The sequence below is a fragment of the Cygnus atratus genome, chromosome 7 (assembly GCF_013377495.2).
Source record: "Cygnus atratus isolate AKBS03 ecotype Queensland, Australia chromosome 7, CAtr_DNAZoo_HiC_assembly, whole genome shotgun sequence".
Lineage (NCBI taxonomy): Eukaryota > Metazoa > Chordata > Aves > Anseriformes > Anatidae > Cygnus > Cygnus atratus.
Genome location: NC_066368.1, coordinates 12,123,216 through 12,141,175, shown reverse-complemented (window position 1 = coordinate 12,141,175; position 17,960 = coordinate 12,123,216).

The following is a 17,960-nucleotide window of genomic DNA, read 5'->3' as shown; positions in this document are numbered from 1 at the left end:
TTCAAATCATTTCTTTTGTGGAGACAGAGATAAGTACCTGTCAGGCCTCTTGATGGAATGTTTTACTCCAACCATTCGTTCATTATACCTGTGTATGATGACTGCCTTTACAGTGGCATCAGCAGCACAAGACTCAAACCCATCTGGCTCCTCTCAGACACAAAGGAGACGATTCAACTGCATACAAGGAAAAGCTCAAACTCTCAGTCTCTTTGTCTGATGGCTCTTCTTTCCAACAAGAAATACCTATTTGTGCGATTTCTGCAGCAGATGCACATGAAAATGTTAGAAATATGGAACAGTAGTTAGTGTGCTCTCCCAAACAGCAGAAATCTTGATTCTCTGCTCTCCCAGAATACTTGTGTGATCTTAAGCAAATCACTGTTTCTGTGCCTTGTTTCTCCAGCTTTCACAAAGGGTAATAATGTCTTGGCATTTCAAATCTATGTGGCAATGAGAAATACTTGTTAAGAAGCACTCAGAAAGAGGACATAGAAGAGGTAGATTTATATAAAAGTGATACCCTTGTTTTAAAACATCCCTGAAAACAAAAATGCTTAACTGACTTTAGAGAAGAATAAAAACTCCATTTAGCTACAAAGCTTTGTAAGACAGCACTGTATGAACTCTAAAATACTAAGCCTAAGTAGTTCTATTTTCTTTGGCATGCTGTGCAAGTGTCATCTCCCTTAACTGTGGCAATGCAATAATTGTATGATATGGAGAATCACACAATTCATATATGTATCTATTCAGCCTGACTTGACTAACATCTCCAGAACTATGCTTGAATGCCCAAACACAGGAACCTCAACTCCTCAAAGTCAACCTAAAATAACAGTGTAACTGGAAATGTTTTACTCACACTACTAGATCATACAGAAGAATTGCAATAGCCAGATATGTTTTATACGGCCCAGGAATTGCAAGAGGCTAATCTATATAAGATGTCCACCAACATTTGTGCATGCAAAATTTTTTTCACTATTTGAAGAAGGCCTACAGGGCTTTTGCTTCATTTCAAGAGAAGCCAAGTTCTGGAATCCAATAAAGCACCACTTTTCAGTTTGTTGGAGTCTGGATTCCCCTTTATGTGGTTCCTGTAGGACAACTGATATTAGAGACCTACCATCAATGGGTGTCGTTTATATCAGTGGGTTGCAAATATAAAATGTGAAAATATCTACAAAAAATAAACGCACAGTATTAGAGGTGATGGTTTTCAGTTGTTTAATTCGTACCTGCACAGGACATCGAAACAGCAGGTTAAAAGGAAACCTTGACATTATCAATTATTTGGCTAGCTGGGGAATTAGGTTTTCAGTAATGGTAGAGAAAAGCAACCAATTAAAATTTTCCATTTTCACTGTTTGTACCTATTGTTTAATGTTGCTGCACGTAATTGAGCCAAATTGACTTGGCCTGAACAGATTTACTAGTGAGGAAGAGAACATAGAGAACATAGAGTTGATGGAATTATGGGGGTTAGGGTTGAAAAGTCTCTTGTGTGTACAGTAGAATTGTCGAAGGAACAGATGGAAAGGCAAAGGAAGTAGCTGATCAGATTAGGAGGTCCAGGAGGAGTTGAAGTTTGAGCAGGGAAGAAGGGGTAAGAGATAAGATATAAGTCAGAGCAGAGCTATGCAGCAGTCTGGATGTCAGGAAGAGAAATTATTTTTGTCATATATATACTTTTCCTCCAGCAGAACCAGAGTTACGACTGAAAAAAATGACGTGAAACGTTCAAATCAGAAAAGATCTCCTGCTTGCTGCCATGACTGAGATGAGAGCAGAAGAAACAGAAATGGGGCCTATTCCAGGTTGAGACTGGTGTCTCTGGAACAGAAAACAAAGAGGATAAAAGAAAAACTGGACCAGAATGAGTGATAAACTGTCTCCTCCATGTTAAACATATAATTTATTTCAGCTAATAAACCTTAGGATTAATTGTAATGAGTACAAAACTCACTGTTGTATGTGGGATGCCAGTGCTTGTAGCAGGTCTGTCTATCTGTGTAGTTTACATCACTGATGTCTTTCCTTCCTTTCCTAGAAAATATAAGCAATTAGCTAAGTTAAAAGTGGTTCCAGAGTAGCAAACTTTTTACTGTGAAGTCTATGTGAAACTGAGGGTAACAGCGGGAAAAGAATGAAAGGCCATCACTATGCAACTTTGTGAGCCATCCTTGGTTCATTCTAATCCTTCCCATTTGTGAGCTTGTAGGGTTATTTATATTGGCAAGGTATTCATAAATAGGAGAAGAAGAAGGAAAAGGAGAAGGAAAAATAATTGAGCACTTCAAACGCATGCATTTTTAGCATTTATAATGAAAAGATAGGCAGCAAAGGCTGTCCAATTCGAGGGCTAAACCTAAGTTAAATGCACTTAATATATTACTGTAGTGACCAGCTTCTACCTTGTTATTTAATTACCTAGATACAAATGTGCAGCACAGTAGAAAAAAATGAAAAATAATCTTTGCTGCAATTGTTTTTATTATCAGGTGCTGTGATCTGCTCCCAGATGCGTGCCAATGAGAAATGAAGCCAACACCTTCTGAATTGAACCAGAATTTTAAATTCAGATTTCAGGGTAGGATTTCATATGCTTATTTCATTATTCCTGATTCATTTTATGATAGAATCTTGCTCCATTGAGACAGGGTACTCATTATACTAGGGACTGTATATCAAGCCAGGTGGGAGAAAAACACAGACAAAAAATAGGTCTTGAAAACTAGAAGAATCGTAATCATTTGTGAAATTGTTTTGAGTTTGGCAAATAGTATCAGCAGCTATCCCTAGCACTGAAAAAAAAAAAAAAAAAAAGTTTGCAGATAATTTATTTTTAAAAATTAAAACTGTATCACTTTACTACCATTATTAAATGAAAAGTAGTATTCTGGATGCTACAATTAATTCATTTTGAAAATAGTAAAAGGAAATACTGTTTGTTTGTTTGTTATTTAAATGAAAACCTGCTACCATGTTTAAAAATAGATTTTTTAAAAGAAAAATAATAGTTGGTAAAATTATTCATTTGTCTGAGCAAAATATCTACTGATGTCTCTTATGAAAAAAAAAGACAAAGAAGATACCTCCTTTTTGATTTAATCTACAAAATTTTTTTTAATGATTTTTCAAGTCAACCACTGCATAAAAGATCTGCTCTTTATTCCAATCTAGTTGTTGTCTAGATAGGGTTATGTGAAGAAAATTACAGTACCTTTATTTTACAGATCAAAAACTAAAACAGAGAGAACAGATGACTTTCCGAGATTACATATGAAACATATCCCATAGAAGGAAGATTACCTAAACACCAGCTGAAATTACAACTTCATTTTACCCCTACTGCATGGGGAACAGAGAATAGGCTTTCAAATTACTGTCAACCAGTAAGTTCCTTCTTTGTGTAAAAGAAGATTTTCCCACATAGATATAATTAACACAGCTCTTCAAGGTATGGATTCCACATCCCAAGTCCCCACATTTGGTCACAAAGGCAAGTACCTGTGGGTAGAACAGCCCCGAATTTACTGTAATCTTTTGCACTGATTGAGGGTGAAATTTCAGTTCAGGCTTGCTTTTTTCCCAGCACACCTCCGGAGTCCTTACCCTGCAGTACTTCAGAGAGGTTGCCCTGGGAACAGTGTGAGAACTTTTTCAACATAATGCAAGTGAGCCTCTTTGAGAACCTGCTGTTTCCTAAGAGGTGTGTTGCCTAGAAATAATTTATTTGGTAGAAGCGGTACAGTTTCTTTCCACATGTCTGCCTAATATACTCAGAAGTTGATCTTTCCATTGCTGTTCTTACAGCTATAAAAATCTCAAGGTTAACAGCAAATAAGAGAGAGGGTTTTGTCTCATAGGATTGATCCTAGCTTCACTGGTTTGATAACATGCTGACTAGTATTGCAAGACACTGAATGTCACTCCTGTAGCCTTCAGTACCAAGGGAAGAGTTGGTGAGTTCATGAGAGAGTTCACACACCCAAGGCAGTGAAGCACAACAGTGAGGTCAATGTGAATTTGAGAAGATAACTTTAGCCATCAAATCCCCACTGAAATTATGAGGAATTTCAAATGCTCTATGAGTCACTCACTATTGGCATGCACCTCACAAGATTATTTTTCCGAAAAAGGTTGGGCAACTTGAAGCATAAAACAAGTAGTTGCCAACAAGCAACAAAACTGAGATGGGAACAAGGCATCTCTCCGTGGTATCATCCCAAGCTGGACACTGAAGGCACCTAACAACGTGCATTCAAAGCTTTGCTGATTTTAAAGGCAATCTGCCTGCTGCTGCCTTTGCTTTCTCAAGTTGCATGGAGAAGACACACAGAGTGAACACTGAAGTGAGCTGTCCTCAGAGTGAGAACAACACTGAATTGTGCTTACATTGCAGGCACTTTCAGTTTGTTACGCTTCTGAGGAGACAATGCAACACGGGACTGTTCAAATAACAGGTGCTTTTGTCACCTGCCCAGGACTCTGGAAACTTAATCTCAGTTTCTTAGTCTGAAAAGCTTCTGCTCCTCTGGGAATGGTAACTCAATCTCTATTGGAAGTGGAGATATTGTTCTTACCTACATTACATTTGTACTGTGAACATCAACACAGTGAAGATTGAAAGTGCTGAGATACTACGGTTATTTAATCAGCAATAAAGATAGGCCCAGCTGCTGTTGCAATCAACAGAGATTTTCCCATATTACACAACAGGAGCTGTACTCAGTCCACATTTTAGCTCTTATTTTGGCATTCATTTGGTACCTTGTAATGGCCAGTGTAAAGTCTTTCAAATCACTAATGGGCCACTGCAGGGGAGGAACATCTTTACAATTCCAGAGAATCATGACCTTCCTGTGCTAAGATCAAGCTTTTATTTAACTGAGATTTCAAACACTTTTTGCAGAAATGGCTAGGCAATTACTCCCTGGCTCCTTTCTTTTCTGTATAGAAGGAACTTTGGCTTTCTGAGGCACCAATTAAAAAGCCCCACAACTCTCTCTTTGAATTGCTTCATTGCTCCTGTTAATTGTCTCGTTTGAGTCTCTGCCAGAGTGAAAGTACCTTGTTACAGAGTTGTGAACCCACAATCAACTTTAAAAACTTCCACTTTACAACTCCAATCTCAAGCATTTTTTTTTTTAATCTTTAAATGGAAGGGAAAAAAAATAGAAAAATGTATTAGGTGTTTCCTAAATCGAAGTCTTTAATAACATGTTAATCTAAGTTATTATAGATTCTGAAAAGCAGTTATAGACAGCTGAAATTTTCCCATGGCTTACTGTCAAATATACAAGAGAGTGTTTGGAAAGTCTGTAAGTACTGTAATCATGGATAAAATATATTCTGCAACGGGACTCGAAATTTGCAGTAATTATGTACCATTTAGTTAATCTTCCTACATTATTTATGAAGAGTATTTTGTAGTTAAATACTTGAAGAGTTGACAGGGTAATGTTCAACAGCTACTTGGAACAGAAGTGATGGAGTGGCAGTAAAAAAATAATTTCAATTTTAAATGACTATCTTTGTGTTCATTTCCCTGTTTGTTTTTAACTCAAAGACATAGGGCAAGATCTTTTTTTAAAAAGGAAGATGGAAAGGAAAAGCTCGCTCTCTGCGTGTGTGTGGGTAACTGGTGTGTATGTCTGTGCCAATGTCTGTTTTACAGTGACTCACAAATAGCTTGTTTTTTGAGAGACTTGGGCTACTTCTTCTTTTCCACGCTCAGCTCTATGGACACAAACTGTTTCCTACCCTGATTTTGCATTTACAAAAGCAGCAGGCCTGGATGGTGGAGGTTCCATGAGCGATCGGTTTCATAACACGCTTTTTGACCGTGGCACAAGACATACATGTCCACTGAACGCTCATGCTCCCAGTCTTAGCAAAGGCAGAACAGGAAAGTCAATAGGGAGCAAAAGATGCCTGTGCTGTTCTCCTTGCCCTCTTGCCACTGCCATGAAAGGAGGGGACCAGGAGGAGCCACTTGTCTGCCGTGACATCTGTAAGCTTGAGAACATAGGAAGGAAGGATCACTGACAGACAGAGAATAAAGTGAGGGAAGAAGAGGAGAAAATGTCATGTGTACACATGCTGTGCCCACAAGCGGGCCTGGCTGATAAATATTCAGGTGAACAGATGTTTCCCCTGACTTTATAGGAATCGCTGCTATACAGCATTTTCGAAGGTATGGTATGTGAGGGAGGGGGGGGTGGTAGGGGGTGGATGAGTGCACGTGTGTACACATCCCCCCAAAGCAAAGACACTGCTACCAGCTGGGACAGGTGCTTAAACTATTTCCCCTTGTTCTTTTCCAGCTCCTAAGCCCTGAGATTAACTGGCAATAGCACAAATTCCCAGCTCCCTCTGGGATTTCATCCATGCATAAAATCTGCTTTATTTGCCCACGTGAGCTGTCTGTGCAGCATGTATCGGATTCACTCTTTGTTTATAACCCCACGAGACATAATATGCAAATTCTGTTCCTTCAAAACCAAATTAATGCCATTCATTATAAGGTGGGTGGTGACTTACCACCACATGATGACAAGCCTGTTGAACCCAGGATTTATTACCCATGGAAGTTAGTGGCATGAGATATTCTTTTGCAAGCTGAAGACGAGCACACTCACCCTCCCAGAAGGAAAGAGGGATGTCAATCAGTTTTATCACATCTGGCTGACCAAGCAAACGTTGATTCTTATTCTTTTTTTTTTTTTTTTTGACTGATGCTCTGACACCTCATGGTTATAGTGGATGGCTGTAAGGAATTGTCACTTATAAAGTTTCATTTGATTCAGATCTCTATGTTGTTTTTTGTTTTGTTTTGTTTTGTTGTTGTTTTTTCCCTACTGTTTTTGGACCAAAGGGCTTAACAAAAGTCCCAGTGTGTGGCTTTGAATGAAGTTAGTCTTGAGAACAAAAGCAGTTGCTGTTGGAGCTGCTGTCTGAGAGCTGACTTTTCCACCTCCAGCCTGTGCTAGGGCAGTGGCCTGAGCTGGTGTGGTGCGAGTCCTGGCTGGCCAACACAAGGAGAAACTGAGCAGCTGTGAGGTGAAACCAGCACTTCTGATGGCAGCCTGCTCAGTGCTGAGCTTGAAGAGGTTTTGGAAGCGTACCTGCACGAAGCTGCAGCAGGGGAGGGTCAGGGTGGATGTTAGGAAGAGGTTCTTCACCGAGAGGGTGGTTGGGCACTGGAACAGACTCCCCAGGGAAGTGTTCATGGCCTCAAGCCTGCTGGAGTTCAAGAAGCATTTGAATAATGCTTTCAGACATATGGTCTGATTTTTGGGTGGTCCTGTGTGGAGCTAGAAGGTGGACTCAATGATCCTTGTGGGTCCCTTCCAACTCAGGATCTTCTATGATTCCCTGACACAAAAGTGGACTTTGGTAGCAAAGCTCCAGAGAGCCACAGGCATTACACATTCATAATTTATTTCCTGGACTTGGAGGATTGATTACATGACAAACCCCAGTTTCGGCCAGGCATCTGAACAAGACAAGCACTTGGCAGAGAAGGTATTCTACTTTTTCTCTCCTGTTTTCCTCTCCAGTGACGTACACTTAAATAATATAAAATTTATCATTTATATTAATATTTTATTTTAAAATATATTTGTTTTATATTTTAGCTAATGCAGAAACCACACCTCAGACAACATTACTGGCTCGTTCCCTCCAGCTTCTTGCTGTCTCCATCCTTGCCTTCCTTGGCTCAGCTACACAGCAGTAAATGCAGAGCCTGCTCTGGACTGGGGGAGAGCAGAACCAGCTCTGAAAACTGAGAAGAACTGAGGGACTTTGTCTTCTGGGATTTTTTTTTTCCCTTGCAGTTACAGGAGCCTGCTTCTCATTACAGCGACAAGGAAAATAAATACTGTAAAACTCTCAATGCTCAATTCCCAGTGCTCTGGAGTCTCAAGGGTTAGACTCTAAACTTTTTCTTCTCCACTTTTGGCATTCAAGCTAAGCAGGATATTAGGAGATGTTGGGCTCCTGACCAGGAGGCCATCTTCTAGGGAACAACTGAAATTTGCAATAAGAGTCAACAAATACTTTGAAAAATGGTTCCTATCTGACTCACCCTGTGATTTTATTGAAGCAGTTGGATTTTTAAAAAAGGAAGGATCAATGATATGAGAAAGCAGTTTAGTAAAAAGGAACTGACAGGTTTCCATCTGCTATGAAGAATTTTCATCCCATTTGCACAGAGCTAGAAGCACATCCAGGCGCACAGACTACACGCAGTTATTGACACTTGCTGATGAGCCATAACTGGTTACATTATGGCACTGCGAAGTCATTGCTTCTGCTAATGTAGCTGTACTCTCAGACCACTGTGGAAATAAGCTGCTCCCTGACTTGTTATGAGGCTAAATGAAATGGCTGTACAGATATTAACATAAGAAGCAATTTTTATGCTGGTCTCTTTTTGCCACAGCTGAAGTGCCAAACATTCACCTAAAAGAAATCTGAGCAGTGCTACCCACAAGTCAGGTCTAAAGACAGTATTTTTTTATTATTTTTTCCCCCCAGGAATTTCTGCTCTTCTGTTCAAAACGAAAAAGTGAAATTTGGATATTCCTTGTGATTTTTTTTTTTCTAAAAATTTTAATAATGTTCAACATTTACATTTTGATGTTAGATGTTAATGTATCATCTTGGAAGAGTTAAATACTTACATACCCTAGGAAAATGAATTCATGGTTACAGTACAAAGATTACATAAAATGTTTTTACATTTTTGAAATGAAAATCCTTCAAATTATTTCTAATAGGAACATTGAAGTAACTTTTTATTTCTGCAAATTTTGTCATCGGAGATGATTCAGAACTGTTAACTAGATCTAAGTTTTACATCAAGTGAGCATCTGTCTTTCAAAATAGCCAAGAAAAAAGGAAAACAGCTTATTGCAGGGTTTTTGTTTGTTTGTTTTTGCTTTTCAACTGAAGATGAACACAATTGTGAGGCTTTCCAAAGGAAACAGGAATAAACTCACTAAGTTCAGCTTTCTGGAGCATACGTGTCTCGAGTATAGCATTGGCTTCCTGTATAGTCCAAAGAGAGATCACACTTTCAAGGGGTAATATACTCCAATTTTTTTTTAATTTTTTTTTTTTAAGCCAAACGAGTGGAAGAGACTCAGTTATACAGGAAACTTAGATGACCTTCTGGAAGAGGAAACTGTTCTTTGGACAATCACAGGTGAAGAAACTGAATCCAGACCATGATATATGTACACTTTTACACTTCTGATGGACAAAACTCACAACAGGTTTATTGAGATTAATTGAGGATTTTTGCACTGAACACAAGTGTAGTGTTGGAATGGGAACTAAATGCAAACATAGGGACAGTATTTGAGATATTGCAGGCAATTGGAGTTGATGATTTTTTTTTAAATATATATTTTTTTCACTTTAAATCCCTGTGCTCATTCCAGATATGAAAATCTAGTGAGCAGTGAAAAACAGAGCTTTGCTCATTTGTTTTCTACCTCAAAGGAATGCTATTTAAGAATGGGATTTATGAATAGTGCTTCAAAGTCCTTTTACCAAAAAGCTTTAACAAGGAATATGACAGGTACTAGGATATCTCTTAACCCAGCCAAATAGATAAATAAATAAACTACTTGAAAATTAAACTTTGTTCTGCAGGTGGATGTAAGCAGTTTGACATTTCAGACTGGAATCCCAGATAGTCTGTTGAACTCAAGGATTAAAGAACAACAAGCAGTTTTTCTTTTCTTGTTTTTGTAAATGTACTCAAAATAGAAAATAGCAATCATCTGGCAGAGGCACAGTCTCAGAGAGCAGGGAATGAGTATAACAGCCCATTTAAAAGGACGGAGAGAAAAGAAAACAAGGAGTCTGCTTTTTTAGGAGACTGGTGATTCCCTTTTAAAATTACTTCAGAATGTCACCATTGCTTTATTTCTGCATAGAACTAAATTCAAAGCTCTAATGGAATGACATTTTGTTACAATGCCCCCTCCAAGCGGAGAAGGTTGGGGTTTGGGTGAGCTCTTTTTCAAGATCCTTGAAATTATCCAAGGTGTCTCCTCCAAGCCTGAGAAATACCGTTAAGAGTGGCATTGAACAACACATCTTCAAAACCTTTTTGTTTGTTTGTTTTTCTTGTTTGTTTGTGTTTTTGTTTTCCAACAACATAATATTTGCAGAATTGCATATTTTGAGTTTATGTTCTGAACAGCCCTGTAAGCAATCTTTTCTTTGTATGCTGAGTGAATATGTGTGCAGTCTCATCTACCTTGATTGTGGGTCCAGCACTGCAGGCATAAATCCACCTCTTACTGCCACGAAGGATTGAGTTCCTCATTAGACAACCAGTTTGGAATCCAATCAAGTAAGACAGGTATGCTTGTGAGTAATTTTAAGCTGTGGGTAGTCATATTCTCTCCCTCTTAAAGCGGATCACTTTCAAACAGTTGGCTGGACTGAGGCCAGAAAGCTCATCATTTCAGAGGATCAAGTCAATAAGCAGCCTATTGAACTGCAGAAATTATCGGCTGGAATTCTCTGGTTTGTGTTACACAGGTCAGACCAGATGATAAAAATGGGCCTTTCCAAACCTAAAATCTGAACACTGATGAGCTTAAGTAGACTACTAATATGCATAAGCCTTTTTCAGGACCAGGGCTCAAAGTAGCAAAAAATAGAAAGAATTCAAAGAATTGAATTTACTTCCACCTGCCCATCAATATTTGATTCCTCAACCTGTTTTGCATCTTGCAATCCTTGACTTTTTACCAGATTTAAGATTGGAACCATATGAACTCCTGCACACATTTGATTATCATTACAGATATTAGTCCTGCAGGAAAAAGTTGTGCTGACTGATTACATTTTTTTTTTTCCTGCTGAGCTGTTCCACTATTTGACTTTGCACCCAGTGTTGCTTACTAGCTGGGAATGCAAATGTTACAAATATTTCTCTCCTCCTGTTAGTTCACTCCTAGTTTTTGGTCACATTTGCTGTTTGTTTTTAACATGAAATCTAAATTTTGGACCTCAGACAAGTGCACATGACTTTTTTATAATGCTAAATAGTCATAGGACAAAAAGATTTGAAACACTGATGGATAAACAAGAGAAAGGTTAACAGACTTCTTTCGCAGATTTCTTTAAGTGAAAGAGGTCCCTCCAATGTGTCTGTCTACCTGTACCCAGCTCTCCCCTCACCATCATTAGTGAATCCGCTGGTTAGTATCAACCACACTTTTCTAAAAAGTTTCACAGAGAAATCTCAAGATAAGCTATATAAATGTGAGATAGTGATGCTTCCACAGTGCCCCGCTATGCTAAAAGCGGTAATGTTGATCTGTGTGCTTTAGCTGCTAGAGAACTAACAGAAAAGGTAAACCTTATATATGTCCCAAATAGGGGCATGAGTAGGTAGAATTTTGGTGGTTTCTCAGGTGCCAAAGAATCTACAGCTAGGACCTGTCTCAAGCCACCTGGCTGCCTTCCCTTTACTGACCTTAGCACAGCTTGTCCTAACTTTTAAATTGAACTTTTATATATGTATAGTTGTCTTTTGTTGGTTGCTTTTTTTTTTTTTTTTTGTCATTTTGGTAGTAGAAAGTTTGAATCCATCTTCTGTGACTGGTGGCCACACTAACAGTTGGAGGTGTTACCACAGCCTCAGCCCCCCCCATCTCTCTCTGACTGATAAGACTTCTAGTACATTTGAATAATAATAGTCTGCACTTTTCTAAATATCTAAGTAGATGCATGACCTTCTTTGCCAAAGGACCCCAAAGCTTGTGAAATATACTAATTAACTAAATCTCACAATGGATAAGTACAATAAGCATGAGACTGACATTTGATTATTATTTCTAATAATATCTTGGATGCCTGAGGTACAACAGTATGCAGAGAAAGCTCAAAATCTATTATAAGTATAAAGATTAATCTCACTTTCCCAAAGGCAGAGCTGTGAAAAAAGCTCTGGATTCCTGCCTCCTGCTTCCTGGCTCAAGCCATGCACATGATTCCTTTGTTTAATTGTTTGCTCATTAAATCCCCGATTCAGCAATGTCCTTAAGTACAAATTTAATGTGAAGCTTACAAATAATTCAATTAACTATATACTGCCTCAGAAACACTTTGTGATAGACAAGTAGTCCAGCAGAAGACCTGGTTGAATAAAGCAGGTAAGGATGTATCTTAGGCCTGCAGTTAAGAAATTCTTTGATGTAAGTATTTTCCTGACTCATTCTCTAAAAGTCTATTAGTCACCCTGAAGTCCTTCTAGTGCTTTAAATCCTTTAAAATATGTTGCTAATATATGATATTTCAGCACAATACTTAAACATTCAGACCATTTTTAGCACTTGTACACCTCTGTCCCCAATAACTAGATCATGTAGATACCAGTGCAGGAAAAAGTGTTCATTAAGTATATGCATAAGCACTGCTCTACAATAAAAATGGAAATGGTAAGTTTATCTTTTCAGCAGACATATAGTGAAGCCTTTAATGTGCACCACGTCTTTTGAGAATGTGTTTTTATTCTTGTGCCATTGCTTTAGAAAAGCTTTTCTCAGAAAGACTCAGCTTCAAAGGACCCAGAATATTGCTCTTTGTCAGGCCTTGCCCATCATGTTGCTCAGATGAAACATTCACTGGAAACTGCCAATATCTGGGGTGAAAAGGCAGATGCAGTTCTCCAGCCTACATAGCATGATAATGGTTTCATTCATTTCCAGAGAAAGAGTTTGCTTATTAGAGACCAAGCACGATTCATGAAGTCACAGCACTACGTATCACTTGCAAACCCTGCTTTTCCTCACTCAGAATACAAGGAACTGAGAACTGAGGGCTTACATGAGACAGTGCTTGACAAACCCAGACTGCACAGCAGATTAGACATAGCCACTGGCTCCCTCATTGTATCTGCTTTCTAACAGAGAGGAATGCTAGATCATCAGAAACAAATACTAAAATGATTAGTAGAAAAATGGCTGGATCCCTGTGAATTTGTACCACTTGTTTTACTGATTTTTTTATGGAATTAACAGAGTCCTTGGGGATACTCTTCTACAAAGTTTCTTTGTCACTTATGAGTTGGCAATGAGATCGCTATCTTTTGGTCAAATTTGAATCGAATTTGTCAGTGTACTAGAAAGTTATTGGTGAGAAATGGGAAACAAAGCTGTCAGGATACACTACTCTGTATGTGCACATGCAATTGTGTATGTATATGTGTGTATGTGTTTGTGTGTGTAGGGTACAACAATACACATAAAAAATTGATTTCTCAATTTCCTACTACATCTGCATGTTGTTGAGAAAGGCTGAATATGTGTGGAAGATGCCACAGCTGGATTTTCCCCTCATGGCCCTACAGAAGGAACTCAGTGGTTCATGGTAAACTTATTGGGAACACTCAGGGCTCTCCCTGCCTGGCATTTAGAGCCCAGTAAAATTATTTCTCAGAATTAAGTGCTATGCTGGGCCCTCTTCTGTGGGTCTTTAGTTCTATGGCACAGAGCTGAGGTGAGGAGGCCCTGAGGCCTACAGTACACCTGCAGCTACCTCCAGAACTCTGTCAGTGGAGAGAACTACAGCCTCTTGCTGGCTGATCTGACTTATATTAATATTTACTTCACCCTGAGAGGAGTTTTGCCCCTGAATTATGATTTTTTCCCCAAGAGGATCTGTGAGAGTCCAGGCTGTGAGGACTGCACCTGCAGACTTCAAATCTGCCCTTTGACCCTGAGAGGAGCATGCAGAGGCATCATGGGAGAAGTACTTTTTATGAAAACTACTGTCCTACAGAGGGCCAAGTGTCACTTTGGTCTTTACCAGTGAATGCCAGGAACAGTAGAGACATTGTCCTCGATGATGATGTTTCCTCTGCCCAAACCTTGTCACCTCACAAAAAGGCAGCTGCTACTCTTGGACTTGACCAGGCCTCTTTGGCCATAGCCAGTGCAAGGGCATCACTTATCATTAGGCGGAAGTAAGGAGGACTAGTGTGAAAGATATTTGGCACCACAGACATACGGGGCTTTATAGATGAAGAGTTGGCTTTTACACTCTGCCAAAAGTTTGCTGCTTATGTTCAACCAGACGGGCCATTAAAACAGTGCCAGCGGCCTTTAGCACTTCATGAAAAGGAAACAAAGCAGCAAAATGGGTATGGGTTTTACAGTAAGGAACAGCCATCCCTTCCATCAAAAAAGAGTGCTATGTTTTCTCCCCCATGTTGAAACAGCTTCCCCCCTTCGCACCTTTTAGGAGGCAATCTGTGATTAGGAGATGGGAAGTCTGGTGTCACCAGCTTGGCTGGCAAGACTCAGTGGGAAATCATGGGGCAGTGTCTGCTACTCCGTGTGTGCATGAGGTTGCCACTTAACTGGATCTGGAAGTAAATCAATCCATTAACTTATACTAACCATGGCACTAATTAGTTACATATGTATAATCAGCATGCTCACAGGCATCTTGTTGGGGAATAGTGGGCTGACAGACACGAATTTGTTAGTCTGCGTCTGCTGCCAGATTTGGAAAATTTGAAGTTTTTGAAACTGAAATAAGGCAACAATAACAACAAACAAATTTCAAGTTGACAGTGTCCCTTGCAAACAGATGGCTGGACACACCTTCTCTGAAGAAGGCCACTCTTCATGGGAGGACAATAAAAGTTCACAGTTAAGACTAAGTTATTTCTGAAGTGAGATCTTTCTCTCCTTTAATGTGGTGTACACATGCATTATAAAAGGCAAGGATGTAAAGTGCTAAGTGCTTTAACATTTGATACTATGCAGATAGAGCTGCATTTTTGTATCATAATCCCACATTTGGCCTGACTGGATTTGCATTAACAATTAACCCTGAAAATTGTAACTGTGGAGAGCTGCACCAGTCAAAATAATTCCCTTATCTACGCTAGAAGTTGTTGATTTTATAGCTTACAGTCATGGTTTTTCTTTGCATCATGACTTTCATCCAAAGCCAACTACTAAAAGAAAGCAGAATTATTAATAAAGAAATATGTACAGATACACTTGTTGGCTATCCAGTGTATCAAAACTAGGGTTTTCATATTTTATGTAGCTTTTATTACATACTGTTATTCAGTATGGAAAAAAATAACAACTTTGTTTAGATTCTCAAAAAGTTTTAATCATACACTTTTAAAAGTTTAGCTTTGTTGAATTACAGCATTAATGGATTTTTCAGCTCATGTTCTCTCTTTTATTTTCTTTTATTTATTTTTTATTTTTTTACTGATTGCATGTTGAAAGAAAGCAGTTAGCTTTATGGGCTCACTTATATTTGATTTGCCATAATTATGGGCTATTTTGTGATATTTTCTTTGGTGATAAACTGATGACGTGTGGCCTTTTTTTTTTCTCTCTTTATCTCTGTGGGATATTTTAAACATTTCAGTATTAAGAGAAAAAATATATATTTTTAAAGGAAGACTTGTCAAAATAACTATTAATCTTTCCTATAAATCTTAACTTAGTCCTTATTAAGTAGCTGTACAAGTTGGAACTATATGTCACAGAAAAGGTTAGCAAATAAAATGCTATATAAGCAACAAACACATTATTCAGTATTGACAGGATTCCACAATACCAGTTTAGATCCCAGGGAATTCAAACTAATATTAAGAATATGGTGTAAGCTCATACAACAAAACCTCAGTGGAGAAATATATATATTTTTTTTTCATTAAACAAGCCAACAATGGGTGTCTGAAAGCATTATATGAAAAAAAAAAAAGTTTTTTTTTTTTTTAATTTAATGTTGGAGGAAAAAATGTATTATTATTATTTCGTTCTTTTCACTGAAAATTCCAGGTTAGAAATGATCATTTTTCTCCAGAGAAATTTGCTTTTGGTCAAAAAACTTTTCCTCTTAAAATTAATTATTATTTCATGGCAGAAAATAATTGATCAATTAATTTCTAAGCTTTCTCTTTGGAAGAAAAAAAAAAAAAGGCTTGCAGTGAGGGTAATCTCCATAAAATTCTGGGACAAAATCTGTTATAGTGTCTCAGAAAGGAAAGGGTTTGTAACTGAAGTAAAGATTTAATAGTGCTTTGGAGAGGAAAGTGATACTTAACAAGTGAACAACACTCCTCTCAGCAGGGACCAGGATTTTTTGAATGGTCACTTTCTGAGAACAAATCTAATTTTATCCTAGAGTTGGAAGCAAATTTATCTGTTGGCTGAGTCACTGCAACTGAGTTGTTTTTGCTTTGTAACATCTCCCTGTATTAAAAGATCATCCAACAAGTAATCACAGCTGAGGATAACCAGAACATAACATGAGAAGATTTAATTCTGATCACTAAATTTTCTCTGAACTTAAGACAAAATTTAAAAAGAAAATATTCTTATTTCTCTATTAATTTGAGCATGAATTAATAGTCTTGGCTCATATTGATGTCACAGAAATGTCAACAAGAATGAAATACTATCCATGGCTGTCTAAACTAAACTCTCCAATAACTTCATAGAAGCTCCATTCCAAAGCAAAATTTCATAGTAAATCTTTATTATCACAAGCATTCATTCAATATTCCTACTGAAGAAGAGTATTGTTGTTTCTTCTTAGACACTCCTAGATGCACCAGAGTAGAAATACATATCCATTAGTAAGAAGAGCAGCAGTAAATTTGCACGATGAGCAGATGATTCTTCAGAGAGCGCTCAGCTTAACTCAGAAACACACTCAATCATAACTTTCACTGCCCAACTCGAGAAATGGGTGATGAGAACTCATCTCCTGCCCAAGGCTGGGAACACTGTGAGCGTAAACTATGCCAAAACACTCAAGTTAATATGCACAGCTGGCAATGGGGGAATGCAGGATCCAAGCCCTCTTCTGCCTTTTCAAAGGAGGATATTATTCTGGGCACCTACCTGAGTGTCTCAGCCAGCGGATTGTCAAGTCAGCCTCCTGCAATTCATTATTCAGATAAAGAGGAGCAGCTCTGGCAGTAAAAAATGATGAATAAGATCTCTTTCGTGCTTCACTTGTCTGAAATTCCAACTGATTTGAGGGGAGCTTTCTCCAAATTGATACATTTCAACAAAAACAATCAGTTTTAAGGGATCAAAATTTTTCCAATAAGCCCACATTGCATAGAAATCTGAGTTGCATGCCAAAGGTTTGCAGAATCTAGCCTCTGTCATACTTTTTCTCTTTTAATATCAAAACACTTTATAAAAAGTAGAGAGGGGAACCAATGCTCTGTGATTAGAAAAGTGCTGGTTTAGGACCAGAATGGTGTTTTACCTAAAGGCAAACAGCAGTGGAGCTCACACACCAACCCAGGAGTCCTGCTTCCTCATTCATTGCGTCAGCAGAGTTGTATGAAAATCCTGCATTGCTTCCTTGATTAAGTGAGTGGACAAGAGACTTCTGAAAGTTTTGTAAATCTGAAAATATATTCTTGTGCATATATATTAGCTTATCTGCCAATTTCTTCTCTTGAGAGATTCTGGTTATTTTTGACTGCATAAAATACAGTCTTAGATGAAGCGTTCTCTTTCAGAGTGTATTTGATCCTATTCTAATATTTTGTTTTACAAAATAAACTCAGCTTCCATGTTACATGATCTGACACGATGCCTCCTTTGGTACCAACTTTTAAGCTCTACTAAAATACAGATGGGCTTAAGCAGCCTTTCATTTTCTACAGATAAGGAGTGTGAAGAGGCAAGAGGAGGTGTTTGATGTTTCCCAGTCCATTTCTCAGTAGCTAATGAAATCCCCAATGCCCTGACATCTCCAATTAGTATAGTCATATTACCTCTGCTTTGTTCAGTAACACCGGTCTATTACAATAAGAAAATCAAGGTAAACCAGTTCCCAATTCAGTAACAGTATTTACACAGGAAAGCGGTGGTGAAATAGAAGAGGATTAAACAAACAGGGACATTAGGATTTATGACTTG